At 43.6% G+C, this 18247-nt stretch overlaps 1 long non-coding RNA gene across 1 annotated transcript; it reads right to left on the bottom strand.

Annotated features, from left to right (window-relative positions):
• Positions 1-3083: 3083 nt before the first annotated feature.
• On the bottom strand, positions 3084-17934 carry LOC116652894 (uncharacterized). The gene is made up of 2 exons (XR_004306089.2): positions 17675-17934; positions 3084-3415 (listed from the first exon to the last, which is right to left on the bottom strand). It is a non-coding gene; the product is annotated as an uncharacterized LOC116652894 (long non-coding RNA).
• Between the last annotated feature and the right edge of the window lie 313 nt (positions 17935-18247).

The following is an 18247-nucleotide window of genomic DNA, read 5'->3' as shown; positions in this document are numbered from 1 at the left end:
AACCCATCGCCACCACGTCCACTAAATCACATCCCCCCAGTGCCATACCTGCCCTTTTCTTAAAGCAGCATCTCTCCCCTGCCCATCCACATGCTCTGGAGATGCAGAAGAGGGGAGAGAGTCCTGCAGTCCCAGCACTGCCAGCTCAGCACTTCTGTGCTTTTCTTGTCAGAGAGGGGGAAAAAAAAAGTATAAAAATCCCCTTTCTGTTTTGTTTCACTTTTTTTTTGTTTGCTAATTTATTGTTTTGTCCTGAGCTCATACTTCTGCGAATCCCTTGTTCTTGATGCTCATTAAAATATTCTCAGCTCACACACGGGTGCACTTAGTTGCTGCTACGTGCTTTTTGTATTTATTTTTCTCTCCTCCCCAGACCCCCCCCCCTCTATACAACCCCGCGGTCAAAACGTCCCTGTGTTTTCCACATGCTTATTACCCAGAGAATCAAGGCTCCTTAGCAATTTGCTAGTCACTCCAAAGCAATCAATTATGCATCAAATGACTTTTTGATTCTTTACCTTGTGAGAGGAAAGATGGAAGAAGAGGCTGCCTTTTTATTCTTCTCTCCTCCTCTATATTATTATTATTATTATTATTGTTGTTATTCCCTTCTCTCTCTTCTTCTCTCTCTCCCTTTCTGTGCTCAATCAGGTCTGCCTGCTGGCATCGGGACTATGACATGATCAAATGGCTTGCTCTTAATTGGCAACAGCTCCAAGAAGAGTGAAAGATTAATAAGAAAAGGCCACTGGAGCTGGAGCACTTGTGCATGGCTTCAGAAGCTTGTTGTGGTGCCAGGTGAAGTGGGAGGACAGGGATGAGCCAAAGGGGCTCCAGACACTTTAGGTGAATGGACAGAAAGATGGAGACAGGCTAATGGAGACAGACAGGTTGGACCAGACAGATGGGGACAACCATGAGGATGGTGGAAAAGGAGAGGGGTCAAGATGATGCAGATGTGTAAAGCACACATTGTGGAGCTAGTCCAGCTTTGCTTGTAGCCATGAGTTCAGAAAGAGCAATTAACTTAAAGGTTACCCAAAGAAGTTGTGGGTGCCCCATACATGGAGGTGCTCAAGGCCATGTTGAATGGGGCCTTGGGCATCACCTAATGCCTGATATAGTGGTTGATAACCTTGTCCGTGGCAGAGGGGGCCCCTGCAAAGCCTTCCTATCACACCTGCATATCTGATTCCCTGTTCCCATCAGTGATCAGTGATCCCCTAGGGACGCTTCCTCTGTCTCCAGGGGAAAGGAGATGCTTTGTAAGGTGGAGAGGTCACAGCCTGTGGAATTTTCCTGTGTATAAGCTCTTCTAACTCTCAATTTACAAGCTATCAAGCCTCAGTGAAAAGGGCATCTGAGTGAACACTTAGAGTGGAATAGTCACAGAGGGGAAAAGAGAGAAAAAGGGTCCAACAAAAAGGTTTTATACAAGCAAAGTGCAGTCTAAGGTTGCCCAAGATCCCAGACAGGATTAATCCATGTCCTGCTTTAAAGCCTCAAAGGGAAAGCTGCCCTCATCCCAGCCACCTGCAAAGCCTCCCCACCTGTCCTGCTCTCTGCAGGCATCAGCAAGTGACCGTACTTTTCCTGCAGACTCTGACACTGCAGATGGTTTTGTGCATGTCCCTCATGAACAGGCAGCAGGAACTGCATCCTCGTCCTTTGCTCTTTTACAGTTGTACATTTGGACCTGTATATCATAATTTGTGGCAATGGCCTGTGCCACGTACATGCTGAGAGAGACTATCACAAATGGGTTAAAACAGCTGCATAGGAAAATACACAGTTTACAATGCCTGAAACAACCATCCATTTTCTCTCTAACCTTGTGTCTTCTTGGTCTAGTTCAGGTGAGGAGGTTATTTATTTGCCAGGGCATGGACGTTTTTTTATTCCCCTGCTCAAAATATATAAGTAAATAAGCAAAACAAAACAAAATAGAAGAATAGGTTGTATTAACTTGTATGTTACTTCTCGGCTTTCCCTTCACTTGACCATCGGCAACTCAAAATGTGTTGAAATTTGATGAGCCCTGAACTTAGGCTTCCCTCGAATTAGTAAAAGTGATTTAAAAATCCCCTTCTCCTCTCCTCTTGACTATGATGTCAATAGAAAGGATGACCATCACCCAGGAGCTGAGCTTTTTAGTAGTGTTAACAGCACAACAACAGCAGATTCTCACCAGCCCTTAAATGACCTGATGGGTATGACAAGTACTTTCTTACATCCCCTGCTCCCGTGACTCCAAACATCCCCGAAGATCTCCCCTGCAATAAGAGGCAAGAGCGCATTCAGCCTTCATTGCATCTCCATCTCTATGGCCCCTCAATCAAGATGTTAATGAGCCACAATCAGGTCATGCCCGAGGCTGTGGATGTCCTTTGTAGGGCACAATAAGGATTTGTCTCGGATGTGCTGCCTCCATCAGCAGCAACCCTTTCAGCAAAGAAAGCCGATTGCTTCTTGGGCTACATTTGTAAGTGCTCAGCCATCAGTGCCAGAGAAGTGATTATTCCCCTGGATGTGGCACTTAGGAGGACAACTCAAACACTACTTTTAATTCTGGGATCCTGGTACTAGAGGCAAGCTGACAAAATATAGCAAGATCCGTGGAATCCATCAAGATATAAGAAAGTAAGATATAAGGAAATATATATATATATATACCGTTAAGCTTAATGAGCAGATTGTCCAGAGATGTAGAGACATTCAAAGTCATGCTGGGCTCTGAGCAACCTGATGTAGCTGTAGGTGTCTCAGTTTGTTGCAGAAGAGTTGGACTAGGTAACTTTTAAAGGTCTTTTCCTACTCAAATGATTCCATGATTCTATAGGATGGATTGAGAACTGGAACCCATGAAAGACAAGGGCAAAGTGAGTGAAATCAGAGGGGAATTGGGATGTGAATAGAGCATTCAGTTGCTCACTTCAGTACCCAAGAGATGTTCATAAAGAAGACAACACCAGACTCATCTTTGACTCTATGATGTCTATGACTCTTCTCAGCAGTTCACAGTGAAAGGACAAGAGAATAGGATGAGAGGGAATGGCCTCAAGTTGCAACAGGGGAGGTTCAGATTGGATATTAGGAAAAATTTATTCCCCCAGAAGAGGGCTAGTAATAGAAGATCCAGATGTCAGGAAGCCTGTGTGAGCTTGCAGCAAAAGGTCTTCATAGGTTGGTAAGCAGTGTGAATAGTGCTAGGAGAAAACACTCCTGCTGCACCATGTTCAGAAGCAGTTCTGGTTGCTTGAAGACTGGGGGCACTATCGAGCTGGCTTGTTTCTCATCCCCATCCATTTTGGCAAGGTATAGTGTTCTCAGCAGCCAACCCTTCTCCCTGCACCACATCGGTAACTCCAGGATGACGCAGAACTCAGGGCAGAGCCAGCAGTGCATCCCTTGGCAGCTGTAAATAGAAAGGAGACAGCGAGCTGAAGGGATGACAAGCTGCAACTGCTATCAGTGTGATATCTACATCACCCATTCAGGGAATATGGGATCTGAAGTAGCAGGCCAAAGGGATTCATTCACTGGTGAAATCCATGAGTGATCAGAGTAGGACTAAGGGGAGTTAAGGAGAAAAGAGCAAGAGCAAAACTCAACTTGCATTCCAACAACTCTTCATGAAGGAAGACACTATCCAATACTAAGGGACATACTGAGGACATGGTAAGGAGAAACATCCATGGTTTTATGATAGCATCAAGTAAGAGAATGTCAGTGTCTCAAGAGATTTGCAACAGTCTCTGGCTTAGTGTTGGTTTAACACTGGCTGAAATGAAGGAGCACAGGGGAGGTCTGTCTATACTCTCCATGTAGCTAGTGCAGATTCATAAGCATCTTTATGAAATGATTATTTCTTGTTAAGTGGATATGTCTTATGGCACAAAGAAACGTGGTTTAGTGGGTGTAGTGGTGATGAATTGATGGCTGGACTCGATGATCTTAGTGTTGTTTTCCAACTGTAATGGTTCTATGACCCTGTGGTCAAGCACTGCCTATTGACAATGGGTACTTCTCAGGTTGAGGAACCTATGTGTTGAATGTTGGGATGAGATTCATATTGCCAGATCTGACCATCCATGCTTTAAGACTATACCAGTACAAATCAACTTTAAATCTCTTAACCTTTAGTCAGCTGAAGGTTAGACAACATAGTCCGGAGTACAGCTCATCCTCAAATAGATTCCTGTCTTTGATAAATGTAAAGGTTCCCTAAACTCTTCTCTCTACATTGATTAACAATCTCTACTAGCTGCAGAGGGGTATGGACCTCCTAGTTCATCTGTCCAATAGAAAATTCAAGTCAAATACAGGATCATAGAATCATAGAATCATTTGAGTTGGAAGGGACCTTTAAAGGCCATCTAACCCAACTCTCCAGCAATGAACAGGGACACCTATAACACTTTGCTTAGAGCTCCATCCAACCTGACCTTGAATGTCTTCAGGGATGGGGAGATCACATCACTGGGCAACGTGTTCCAATGCTTCAATAACCATATGGTGAAAAACAATACATAGAAAGAATCCTACTCTATTGGATTATCCCACCTGCTCAGCAACTTTGCACTTGTCCTCAGATGGGCAAGTCCAGATGCTACAGAGCTGACTGGCAGTGTAATTCCAATGTAAGGATGCCAACACATAAAACAAGACAGATGTGTGCCTGCAAAATGAGAAGGGATCTGACTCCTTTGTCCAGTGGCTGATATTTGGGAAGGAGTATTAATGTGACTTGATAATGGAGTTGAGCTATGCAGCAGATTATCGATGTCCCACCCAAGACATATGGTCAAGCTGCAGTGCCCTCTCTACTACAGAGCTGTCTTCAGAGAGGTCTGAGTTTTGGTTGAAGGTGGCATTCTCTTCAAAGAATATGGAAAAGGTAAGATCCCAACCATCACCCTTCAGGCACAAAGCAGTCATACAGCATTCACAATAATGTCTGATCTTTAGATTAAAGATCAAATCAGATTAAATTAACTCTTTAGAAGTGGATGGATTAAACCCAGAAATGGCAGAAGTAAGCTTTCTCATATACAGCATGTCTCAACTGTGCTGAAGGCTGCACAGATCTCTTCAGTGGGAATATTACATTGGAAACCAAAGTTATTTGAAACTGGCATTCAGAAAAAAAAAAAAAGAAAGAAAAGAAAAAGAAAAAAAAAAAAAGAATTAGCAATTCCTGCAATTTCTCAGGAATTCCTTGGGCCATTGGGATGAACGGCTGAGCCATGCAGAGACCAGCTGTCCAAACACACATGGTGTGAGACTTTAACTAAGCATGAACAAGAAACAAAGTCTATGGGGAGAAGCACGGAGAAAGCACATATTGCTGTCATCCATATGTCCCTAACTTTCACCCCAAACCTCAGCACATCAGAAATGATTAGTGCACAGGAAAAAGGAGAACGATGCAGGAAAAATCAAGCTCTTGCCATGCAGAATCCAAGGAAGGTATGTGGGGAATCCTTATTGCTTACTGAGCTGCAAAATTTACTACCTCAGGCAGAGAAGTAAAGAATTCTCCAGGGACCAGTATTCCTTTTTGTGCAACAAATTCTTTTGGAGTGCTGTGACACCACCTGAGTGAATGCTTGATGAGGCCCAGGTAGAATGCATCTCAACTGTAAAGCTGTAATTCTGGCCATCAGTGGAAAGCTAAAAGTTGAAACAAATTACAGGACTGAGGGGTAAATTAAAACCATTTAGATGAAATATCTGAAAAACTGAGGTCTGATATGTGAGGAGATTAATGTGAAGTCCTGGATGTTCTGTTTTTTGTTTATTTTTATTATTATTATTATTATTATTATTATTATTATTATTATTATTCTATGGTTGCTCTCATAGGACTTGCTCCGAGCATTAGTGGACAAAAGAAGAAATAGAAGGGTAAGCAATCAAATGTTTGACATCTCCATCCCACCAAAAGTCTCCATTTGGAGAAAGCCTCCAGAGTGTTTGGGAACTGGTTATAGCCAGTCAATACTTCATTTTCACATTGACTCATGCTCAAATAGTCATTGGCATTGACACATTGATGCTTCAGTTAAAGAGTAGGAGGAATTTGCATTAATACCAGGGGAGCTCAGAAGCACCAGCTACAGACTGCAAAAGCAGGAGACATTGCTGTTATATGGGGATTTTAGGCTTGCTGGCTTTGAGTGGGTTCTTGTGAGGCACTTGGGAGGGTGGGCTCATCCTATGCCGCTGGCACTTAGCAATGATTGTCATGCATGATAGTTACGGAGAAGCTGATCCATGCAGAGTACTGTGGTGGCTGATTTCAGAGCTCTCCTGTGCATTAATCTGTTATGCACATATCCAATTAACTCACTGCCAGTCACTTTCCAGTACAGATTTGAAGCTATTGACTCATGCTAATTTTGCATGCAGCAAACTCAAAGAGCATGTTACCTGCCTTCTTGGACACAGAGGCATCTGAGACAGGGAACACTCTGTAGGAGGCTCTTAACGTGGAAGAGAAGCAGATTGTTGTAGACTCTGCAAAGCTTTTCTATGCTGCAACATAAATGCAGATGGAAATGGAGTTGTAAGATGCAGTGCAATCACAAAGACAAAAGAAAACCATAGAATGACAAAAGAAGATCATACAGCCATTTGAGTTGGAAGGGATCCTTAAATACAGTCTGATCAAACTACCCTCCAATAAACAGGGACACTCCACAGCTAGATCTGTTTGCTCAGAGCCTGGTCCAGTCGTACCTTGAATGTTTCCAGAGATGGGGCATCAACCACATCTCTGGGCAACCTGTTCCAATGCCATGGATTAGATCTTGTAGAGTTACAGAAGAATATTATTTACAACTTGGTGCAAAATTAAGACCATCTAGTAGGATACAGTACCAATGTTTAGTATCTAACTGACCGCAGACTGCAGATGGCCAAACACCACTGTGCTTGTTCTGCTCAAACTCTCTTCTTTCCCTAAAAAGCCTGTAATCTAGGAAAGGAAAATGTAGGACAACTGTATGAAGACAAGGAGATTAAATGTTCTGTATTAGTCTGCATCAGAGCAGGATCTATTGAGACTATACCCAGCATCTCAGTCACAGAACCATCTTTCTCCATACAGGTAACAAAACACTTTTCTAACACCATGGAATCATAGAATCACAGAAGCATTAAGTTTGGAAAAGACCAGTAAGATCACACCAGCCCAACCCTACGATGCCCACTACACCATTTCTATCAGTGTCACAACTCCCTTTTTCATGTATTTCTCTAGGGACAGTGACTCCATCATGACCCCAGGCAGCCTTTTCCAATGCATTACAACTCTTTCTGAGGATAAATTTCTCCTAATATCCATCCCAAACCTCCCATGGCACAACCTCAGGCCATTCATTACCTCCTGTCTCATTCATTCCAGCCCTTGCCAACCTGTGCAAGTGAGAGAGGCAAGCTGTCAACCATCCCCATCATCCTGATGGACAGCAGCTTATATCCCACGCTGGACCCAGGAACCACCAATTCTAGCAGCTTATTCCAAAACAAAGTGTGCATTGAGGGGTTAGGTTTCAGTTTTTCCGGCTGTGAGAAGAAGAGGCTGCCAAACAAAATCACACTGACAGCTGCTCTGGGAGTCACGCGCTGCTGAGTAACCTCAGCCCCTTTGCAGGGTGGCCTCCAAACAGCCAGTGGCCAGCAGTGGCACCAAACACCAGAGCAATCATTAGTGGCAGCCAGGCCAGTATTTGGAGAGACAGAGAACTCATAGTACAAGATGGAAAATGCACCATCACCCTCCAGCACTGTCCTTTCCCCTTCTTGCCCTCTCCATGATGCAAGAGTTACCACTTCAGGGGTCCCTTTTGCCACAGTGATTTTCATCAAACTCTCAGAAATGCAAAGTATTCTGTAGAATACGAATTCTGCAATATTTAGGATCATAGAGGGAACCAGTCACCTTACAGGGAATTTGCCTCATGCAACACAAAGAGTAAAGTGAAAACACTCCACAAATCCCTTTCTTATTCTCATTCCTCACATGCTGAGTTATTGAGAGTTTGTAGAATATCAGCCATGCAATCCTCTCCTGTCTACATGCTTTGTTGCTGTCTCAAAATGAGCTCCCAAGCTGACTGCTTGAGAAGGAATGATTTCTTGGAGACTGCCATCACAGGAGATAGCTCAAGGGGGTCGTAACAGGGACCACTTAGAAACCACACTGAGCTTCACAAATTTTCAGGCCCAGTTCTCACATGGCAGAGATTTCAACCACAGTAGATCAGTTCAAATCTGCTGAAGCTCTGACAAATCCTGTCCTCCCAACTGCTGAGTCAATAGCCACATTACATTCAAAAAGAGAAGATAATTTCACTGTTTCTATTGGATATGCTGAATGTCCATGCCCAGGAACTCAATCCTGTCTTTGACACGGTATCTTTGCTGATACCTCAAGGTATCCTGGTTGACGTTCAATTGCCAGTCCAAAAGAGCTGAGGGCATGGGTTTTTTCTTGATACTTTCTAATTCTGTGCAGATGTCTTGCATATTAAAGGATATCTCAAAGCTCAGTAGGAATCATCTTTAGACAGTTGAATAAAGCCCTTGACAAATGCATAGTCCCAGAGCAGTATATCAAAACCAGCAAATGAAAGCCTTTCTGATTCTCCATCAAGCTGAAGATCATGGACAACCAATGCATTAGCACTCTTTAATCTGACATCATATTGTCTTTCTCTTATGCATGATTCCAGTCACTCCTTGCTGCGCTTCTAAGCATTGCTTCAGTTGAGAAAATGTAATGATTTAGGCAACAGTTATGATGAATTAGAGGAATACTTTTCAGATTGTTGTCTACTTCCTCTCTGGTTGAGGCACTCAAGTTAAGGGTTTCCAGGTTGACAGTGGGTTTGGGTTGGAGTTGGGGGTGGTTTGGGCTGGGGGTGAGGAGCTGTCACTACAGGTTCTGGATAAAGCTCTTGATCTTCTCCTCAAACCAAAAACAGTTGTCATTTCTTGACTATTGTGTCTGTGGCTTTTCAATAATCTGAAATCTCCTGGATGTGGTTATCAGGAGAGACCATGATGGTATCTGTTACGATCCTCACACCCCAACATTTTTAAACTTCTCTGGTGTAAATTACATTACAAAGAAAATTGTGATTATAGCACACTGATAGCCTCTGACTCTAACTCTGACTCTTTCCTTGAGTTTTTTTCCTGCAGCAACAGGTGGCATGGTGGAGATCCTTCTAGTTTTGCACAGTGGGGAGAGTGGTCCGTGAACTAATGACTCTGTCTGAGTCACTTTCACTTTCTTTACAGATTTCCAGCTTTCTTGCATCTGTGCTTTCCAGCACACATGGCAATTCACTTTCCATAAGAGCAAATTAAATGCAGCCAGGAAAGTAGGAGATGCCTCACTAACAGAGACTCAGGCAGGAAAGTTTGCACAAGCAATCACAACCCTAAGGAAGTGCAGAACACATATCCAGGTGGTCATCTAAATTCTCAGCTCTTGCAGTTATACATCCAAGCAGCACTTGGATATCCAAACTTCTTAAGCTAAGGAAGTCTTTGGATCACTCTTCGATCCACATATTTAAAGAAGACAAAGTGTTCACCTTCTGCTTGGGTCAACATTGACTCTTGGAAGCCCAGATAGGGCTAGCTGGCCTGGATTGCTGTCCAGAAACGCATCCCTATCCCACAGCCTCCTTCCCATTCACCTTCTTGATCTTCTCTTTGCAAACTGGAGAAGTGAACAGATGTTTTTCTGCTTTCCCATCTAGCTCCCCCACACCTCTCTGTTGGAGCGAACTCACCTCCCCAGTGCAGGAAAGCCCCGGAGCAACCTCCTTTGCAACTCTGCAGACTCCGTGTTACCTCACCTGTCACACAAGCTGGCGACAAGGCAAGCAACAGCACACAACCCGCCAACCATCACCGCGAGCCAACGGGGGAGAGGAAGAGGGGGTGGTGGTGGAAAGCAGATGTACCACAAGTTGCTCCCCGAAAGCATTTGTTTTTTCATCAGTAGGTGTGAAATAAAGCCTGCACCTCCCTCTCCCAGCATAGGTACCACAGCAGCTGCCAGTGGCTACAGGCCTACCACATCAGCTTTGCTATTTCTGTGAGATGTCAAACATGCAGCGCTAAGCAATCATCCCTTCTGCCATCTGCCAAAGTGAACATGGCGTGTGGATGTTAGATCAAACAACTTGACAGGCTCTCATCTCCTCCCCCCTTCTTTTTCCTTTTCTCCCTTTTTGTAGAGAGAGAGGGGAGGGAGGAAACAATACCACATTCGAGCAGACTTGAGTCACAAGTATGGTTCTGTGACTATGAGAGCAGGAAATTCATTTCAAACTGGGTTCTTTTCCATTTCCAGACGGGACATAAATGGTGAAGGGCAGCATCTTCTGTCCTTACAATACCATCAGTTCTCTTTGGGATTAAAATCACCATGTTGGCCCTAGAAACACCACCAGTCTTAGAGAACATCTGTAGTCAGCAGGCATTGAGTGCTTGTTGAAATGCTGAGTCCATTCTTGCCTATCAAGGTAACTTTCAAAAGGTATGGCAATGAGAAAAGACTTGGGCATGAGAGTTGCCCTTTCCAGTAAGATAAAGTGACAAACACAAAAGGTAATAGGTTTTCTCCATATGTGTAATAAGTTTTCATTTTCCTGCTTTCTGGACTGCACACAACACAGAGCTACTCTGGATAAGTTCAGTGGTGATCAGTGAGCCACTCTTCCCTCATTAAAACATGAAGTCTGAAGTAACGAGCAGGAAGGACCTACAAGGTCACTCTATAGCATGCTCTTCGACATAACACATCAGGAGGAGATATTTTCTGTTTCTTAACTAGTTCCTCATGGCAGTCATGCTAAAGAGAAGGTTTTCTTTGCAAGTGAAGTCTTCTTGCAATGTTTGGGTCATCTCCAGTTTTCCTCTGACATTTATCCAGCTGATACTTCATCAAGAAAAGGCTACGGTTTCAGGAATCCCAATAAATAACTTGCATACAATCTTCCAGATATATGAGTCTACAGCTTCATTCCTATCTTGTTTTATAGATCTTTATAGTCTCCTTAGCTTTCTTGCCCAGTGAGACTCTGTGATATTTGCAAGTTGAAACTGCTATTGAAGCTTAGAGAATGGGAAGGAAGACCAGTAATGTCTGCCAGTGGAACCAGTTGCTTGTTTGACTCGTGAAAAGTCTCTGTCAAAGGCTGGAAGGATGATCTCTCCTCTTCCTCTTGTATTTCACAATTCCATAAGACACAGGGCTTTGATGGGAATATAAGAGGAGCTGCTTGTTTGCTTGAGTATTGAGAAGGAAAATCCTCCAGCTTGGCTTTAACTATGTCAAGTCTATAAATTCAGACTTAAATCATGAAAGGCAAAAGACAAATCCTACCCAAAAAATCCACACATAACTGTGTTTAGTTGCAGCCTTTGCGAAACTAATTATCAGTTTCCACTGTTCCATCTCTTCTACCATTTGTTTTTGTTGCCCTGTCTACCCTCCTTAAATGTACAATTTACCGTTTCCCTCATTTTACCTGTATTTTCCTGAGCTATGATAGAGTCCTCCTCATGCTTTGATGGAACTTCACAATTTGGGCATGTTTGATCTTCATGGTCCATTAAGCTCAGAATTTACAGACTTACACAATTTACTTACTTACAATCTTGTTTGCCCTGAGCAGGGACTTGGAAGTAGTTTTACAAAAACCTCCCTGATTTGGGAAAATCAGAGTTAATCCTCAATACTAGAAGGATACAAGAGGGAGTTCATAGGGAAACATCTTCCTTTTCTGGCTTTGCCTTCTTTTCTGAGATCTGCTTACAGCCCACGTGACTCAAAATCTCAGCAGACCTTATGGAGGACACAATGGCCAAAATCAAATATGTAAAGAATGCTTCATGGGGTTATTTAGCATGCTCAGACAGGCACAGAATCATGGATCTGTAATGTATGTTCAAAGGTTTGCAAGCTCACTTCATGGTCAAGTTACTCTATAAGTACCTATATCAAGAGTTCTTTTACCTTCTGCTCTTGTAGAAGACCAGAAGAAAAGATTGGATGACCCCCTGCTTAGAGTAAACAGGCAATATAAGTATTTCTAGGCAGCAACAATTCAACAAGATGCTTCTGAGGGAACAAAGAGAGGAAGCAAGGCTCAGAAGACAATTCTTGATAATGATGATGCTGAGTAGGAATTTCCCCAGCTCCTCAGCCATCACCATGACCAACTAGTCATAGAGCTTTGGAGCAGAGACATAAGCATGCCTTCTGCTTGGACATAAATCCCAGAGCAATTCCCAAGAGTGGATTGCATCCTCTTCTCAAGCAGTCCAACCAGCACATTTGCTGTGCAAATGGGGATGTGAGCCTGAATATCTCTTCCCTAAAGCAATGAAGGAAAAGAATGTACTTCTCCACATTCCTATTTTGTACAAAGACAGTAAGACTGGGTTTATTTTCTTTTGAGCCATCTGGTTTCACAAAAATGTACTGATGTTGTCTAACTGGAGAGGAAAGCAAAGTATGTGAATCATACAATACAGATAGTGGTGGCGTTTGTATGTTTGTCATACAATGAACTGGAAATAGACATGCTCTATTCAGATAACCACACGTTGAATCCAATACACCCTATCCTCAGAGATAGCAGAAGGGATAAAATATTTCCTTTTTAATACCAAGCCATCACCTTTGGGACTGAGCACAAATGTTCAAGGCTTACCTCTCCAAAGCAAAGAAGTAAGAAGAACATGATAGTCTGGAAAGTGGGAATCACAGGGAGAGCCCCTAAACTGAGCAGAAACCCAAAGTAGGTGATTAAAACCTGAGGTCACAATGAAGATGAGTGAATAGCTTACTGGAAATTCAACTTATTTGAAAGCTCCAGCCCTTGTTACTATCCAGAAGAGGAAGAAAACTAACCTAGGGTTGCCAGAAACCTAACTGAAGACTTTGACGGGGGAGTGGGTGAGGGAACTGCACCTCTAAGCCCATCACCTCCCCTGGCTTCATGTCAGCAGCTGAATCTATGACTGATGGAGAGCATCCTGGCTGTCCTGGCCATCCCCAACTGTAAATCAGGGACCTGTCAGAGGAGTCGGCCCTTTGGAGAAAGAGGGGCAGATAAATCAATCCTGCCAATCGACAGGCTTGCAGTGAAATGCATTGTTGGTTTATCAGTCAATAGTTATCGATCAGGATCATTTTCCCAGGATGATATTCTGCTCTCAAAAGAGAAAACAAACACTACTGGAAAAGTAGGCTGTAAAAGTGCTCAGAAGCACTGGGAGGAAAACTGGAAATAAGGGTTAGAGGGAAAAATGTAACTGAGCAGATGGGGAGAAGACTGGCACCTGGTAAGGGTGCAAGTGAGGGTTATAGACAAAGAGTGATGGTGAAGGGAGACAGAGCATGATGGTTGGCATTTATAAGAGATGTAGAGATAAGAAAAGTCCATATCTGCTTCATGTCCAAAGCCAAGAAAGAATCCAGAAATCCCAGTTTTTCCAGTTCCCTCTAGACTGCGAAGCACTGTCTGAGTCTGAGTCTGGTCCATGGTGAATACAATAGCCTAACTCTGCTCTCAGCTGCTCCCAGCTATGGTTGAGGAGAACCAAGGGGAACCAACAACCTCTTCAGAAGACTCTGAAAACAACACATACCCCAAGTTTCAGAGCAAAGGGGCTGAAGGATACAAGATCAAGCACCAAGAGTTAGGACTTAAGGGTTCTAAATCTGCATTAGGCATCTTTTCTGAGATGAGTCCACACCCATATTGCTCAGTCTTCCATGTATTTCTATGGAAAAATATTTCATCTTTCTGAGGGGCCCTTACAAAAACAACAAGCATCAGAACACCTGAAGTGCTGAGTCTAGGTCTGGATTGCCAATGCAAGAGTGACCTGGGCAGGCTGGGGGCATCCTATGGCTCTACAGAGATATAGCACAGCCAGACATCTACAGCAATTTTTCTTCCTGCTCTTTGTCCAGTGTTAAGCATTATGGGGACCCCCAGAATACAGCAACATGCCTTAACCTCCCAGAGTCCCCCTCAGCTCCTGGCTCGCTCCCACACCATTACTGTTTCAATCAGTCCCTAAATTGGCTCTTTGGGAACCAAGGCTGCTCACGGTTGGTCACTGCCCTGTCTCTTTTTAATTGGAGGCTTAATCTCCTGCTGGCTATAATAATACAATTGGTATCACCAGGCAGTTTGCGAACGGTTAACTACCCGTGCCGTCCGCAGCCCATTAGACACATGAAATCTGCCAACTGCTCACATTAGTTGGAAAAGACTTTAGCAGAGGGAATGGAGCTACTGCAGGCATGAGGGCTGTCTGAGCTAAGCAGTGCTCCATCCTTTGAGATTTTCAAGGCCAGGCTGTATGGGGCCCTGGGTAGCCTGACCTGTTGGTAAGAAACCAGCCCACAGCACTGGGGTTGGTATAAGATGATCTTTAAGGTCCCTTCTAATCCAAGCCATACTATGATTCTATAATTCCTTCTATGATGAGGTGCAGGCAGAACTCTGGATCTTGTCCCTGCTGTGCTGTTTAGTAATTAGTCCCCAGGGAGACAATAATTTGGGGTTGAAGGAAAAAAAAAAAAAAAAAGAAGAAAAGAAAGAAAATGGTCACTGGAAGCAAGATTGGTTGGCTCAGGACTCCTAGGTGCTATTGTTTATTCTTGAAGTATTTGGGATTAGCAATGGGTTCCAATGTATGAGCTTCGTATGAGAGGTATGAGAGTAGGATGTTTCTACCATCAACCCATCAGAATTGTTCTGCCCACGTTTTTCTCATTTCTTTATCAAACCTATCTGGTGCCCAATATAAAACATGGGCAGCAGGAGTGGAGATTAAATTATTGGGTTTTCTCCTCAAGCTTTTCCAGGGTGTTGAAATGACAGTGCTCATGCAAAGTAGAACTTAGGGCCTCAAACAGATTAGGAGGAAATAGTTCCTGAACAGCCTTCAGTGTCATCATTGAGGACATTAAAGAGTACTAGTCCCAGTACTGACCCCTAAGGAACACCACTCATCACTGATCTCCATTTAGACACTGAGCCATTGAGCACCAATCTCTGGGTACAATTTGCAACCAGTAAGCTGGATTGGGCTGAACTCGGGGTGAGCAAAGACTTGTGTCCACAGAATCAGTATTACAATCAAGTGGTCACGAGGATAAGGACAGGAAGAAACCCAAACAATCTAAGTGTGGTGTTGAGCTTTAACAACGATCCTTCAGTCACTGTCAAATAAATGTGCTCACAAACCGGAGTTGTTTAACACAACATGGATTATTCTACTTCTTCCTTTCCCTCCTGCATGATTATACATCCACATGGGTGTGAGCCTGAGCTGTTCACTTGTTTCATTTAATTTATGTCCCCTCTGTGGAGGGCACAGATGACAAGGCGAGCAAATCCCATAGCAGCCTCTTAAACAACTCAGTAGAGGGGGACAACATTTTCTTTTTATTGTTGTTCATAAAATTTTATGGATTGGAACTCACTATTTTTGTTCCATAGAATGAAAGGAAGCGGTTCTTTTTTTTTTCTTCTTCTTAATATTATTATTTTTGCAAATCTACAGTGACTAATGGAATAGCTCATAAATGTGTGAGCCTGACTCTTCTTCAGAAGGAAGCCATGCATCAGAGTAGGAGAGGTCAGAAAAGAAAAGAAAAGGGGAGAAAAGAAGGCACCTCCCTTCCTTCAACATCTTCACGCAAGTTGCTGTTTTGCACAAAGCTACCACTGAAGATATAGGACCAAATTTAATGCTGTGTGCCAGTGTTCATGTGTATGCAGATGTCCCTGAATCCTATGAAGGGGGATATTGCTATACATAAGGACCATCTTTCAAGGTCGAAGGTTCACTACCTGTTGTGCCATTCCCAACAAGATGCTCTATGCACCCAGGCCTGCCAAATGGCACTTATGCAGCTTCTCAATACCAAAAAAAAGAAGAGTCTCCCATCACCCAATCTCCATCAGAAGAAACTACAATAGAAGACAACCTGAGCAATGAAGTGAAATTCAACCCAAATTGACTATGTGGCAGCACAAGCTATATATATATAGGAGTAGGAAAAGTGGAATAGATCATATTCTCTTCACCCCAACCCTCCACTGGCTTAGCTAGAATGAATGTTATTCCCTCCTACTGCTATCATCTACACAGAACTTCTCTAAAGGTGCTTTAATCCCTGAGCTGCTAACACAGCTGAAGACATCAGTGTAAACTCAAATATCATCCCAGATGTGGAATGGTGACCCCTCTCAAGGCTGCCCACCCTCCCATGTCTTCCCATGGTCCCAGATGATCTGGCTTTCCTTCGCTGATCTGACCCAACAAGAAAAAATCTGACCCACTTCACTGTACTTGTTCTGCAGAGAAGGCAGGTGTCTAGGGGATAACAAAGGACATGGAATTTCTAGGGAAATTAGCAAAAGCAAAACAAAACACCATTTTCAAGTACTTTTTCAGTGCTGGGTTGTAGACACAGGGATATTTCTCGATTTCCCATGTCCTCCCTTTCTTCTCCCCCTTGGGCTGTCAGCAGCGAACCAGTTTCCCCTGGGAGAAGGTGAATGTAGATGCTTTGCTGCTTGTAACCACAAGCCCTCCCCATGCCTCCACCTCCCCCAGGACCCTCACAATGTGCACACTTCCTACAAGCAGAAGCTGTCCCTATGAGCATCCTTCCCCATGCACACACCTTGCAGAGACTAACACTCCCACATTTTCTCCTTCCTTAGATGCTTCCCACTGCAATACGCAACTGGGTTCTCCGCTAATCCCCCCCACCCTCCTCAATACCTGTGCTTGTCTGGGCGCCTTGAGAGGATTTGGAAATATAATTAGACGTGATGTTGCCCTCGGAGTGAGAGACGGGGCCAGCATGTTGAAGGGCAGCGGTCAGCAGAAGGAGCGAAAAGGAGTCAATTTAGCACGGCTTACGGTGCCGTTACGGCTGATTAGGGATTTGATGAGGGAAGGGGTTTGATTTTGGCAGCCAGAGTGACAGAAGCCTTACGGTCAGTTGAGATCTTGTTTAAGGAGGGCAAGCGGATCTGGACTGGGGATAACAGATAGGGAGGCAGGGATGACCAGGACAAATTGGCATGGTTCCCTGTCCTTCTTGTCATCTCCCTGACCTCATCCAGACAGGGCTGGTTACCAACAGGAAACAGCAGAAAGGAGGGCGGCAAGGAGCTTGAGGGAGGAAGAGAGGGTGAAAACAGAAGCGGTTAAGAAAAGAAAGAGAGAAAGAGAGAAAGAGAGAAGGGGAGAAGGAGAGAAGGGGAGAAGGAGAGAAGGAGGGAGAGAGAGAGAGAGAAAAGAAAGACAGAAAGACAGAAAGAAAGAAAGAGAGAGAGAGAAAGAAAGAAAGAAAGAAAGAAAGAAAGAAAGAAAGAAAGAAAGAAAGAAAGAAAGAAAGAGAGAGAGAGAGAGAGAGAGAGAGAAAGAAAGAAAGAAAGAAAGAAAGAAAGAAAGAAAGAAAGAAAGAAAGAAAGAAAGAAAGAAAGAAAGAAAGAAAGAAAGAAAGAAAGAAAGAAAGAAAGAAAGAAAGAAAGAAAGAAAGAGAGAGAGAGGAAGACTTGTGTGACTTTTAAATACCTCCAGGAATAGTGATTCAGCTACTTACCTGAACTTTTTCCAATGCTTCACAGCCCTCCCGGTGAAGAAATTTTCCCTAACATCCAAACTAAACCTCCCCTGACACAGCTTGAGGCCATTTCCATCTCTCCATTAGCCCCATGCTCAGAAAGTTGGATCCTCCACTTGGAGGAGGTTTTGAGATGCCGTGGTGCATCTCAAGAAGAAACAACTCCGAAGAGGCAAGTGATGACATAATACAGCATGACTATGAGGCAGTCATAGAACCATAGAATCATTAAGGTTGGAAAAGACCAGTAAGACCATAAAGCTGAACCCCAAAACACCTCCACCAGGCCCACTAAACCATGTCCCTCAGTGCCACATCTTCCTTCTTGAATATCTCTAGGAACAGTGACTCCACCACTTCCCTGGGAAGCCTATTTCAATGCCTGTCACTCTTCTGAAAAACCAGTTTGCCCTAATATCCAACCTGATTTGTCCAGAGTCTCATAATGCAGGTACTGTGACTACAGTCACACCATTCTTGCAGGCACAGAAGCAACACTGTTAATTGCAGCCACTGTAAATAAGAATAAATTCATATTCCCTCCTGGAATGC

This window comes from Coturnix japonica, chromosome 2 (genome assembly GCF_054131305.1).
Source record: "Coturnix japonica strain WE chromosome 2, WE-NBRP24, whole genome shotgun sequence".
NCBI lineage: Eukaryota > Metazoa > Chordata > Aves > Galliformes > Phasianidae > Coturnix > Coturnix japonica.
The sequence above is the reverse complement of the archived record's forward strand: the minus strand, read 5'-3'. Positions and strand labels throughout refer to the sequence as shown.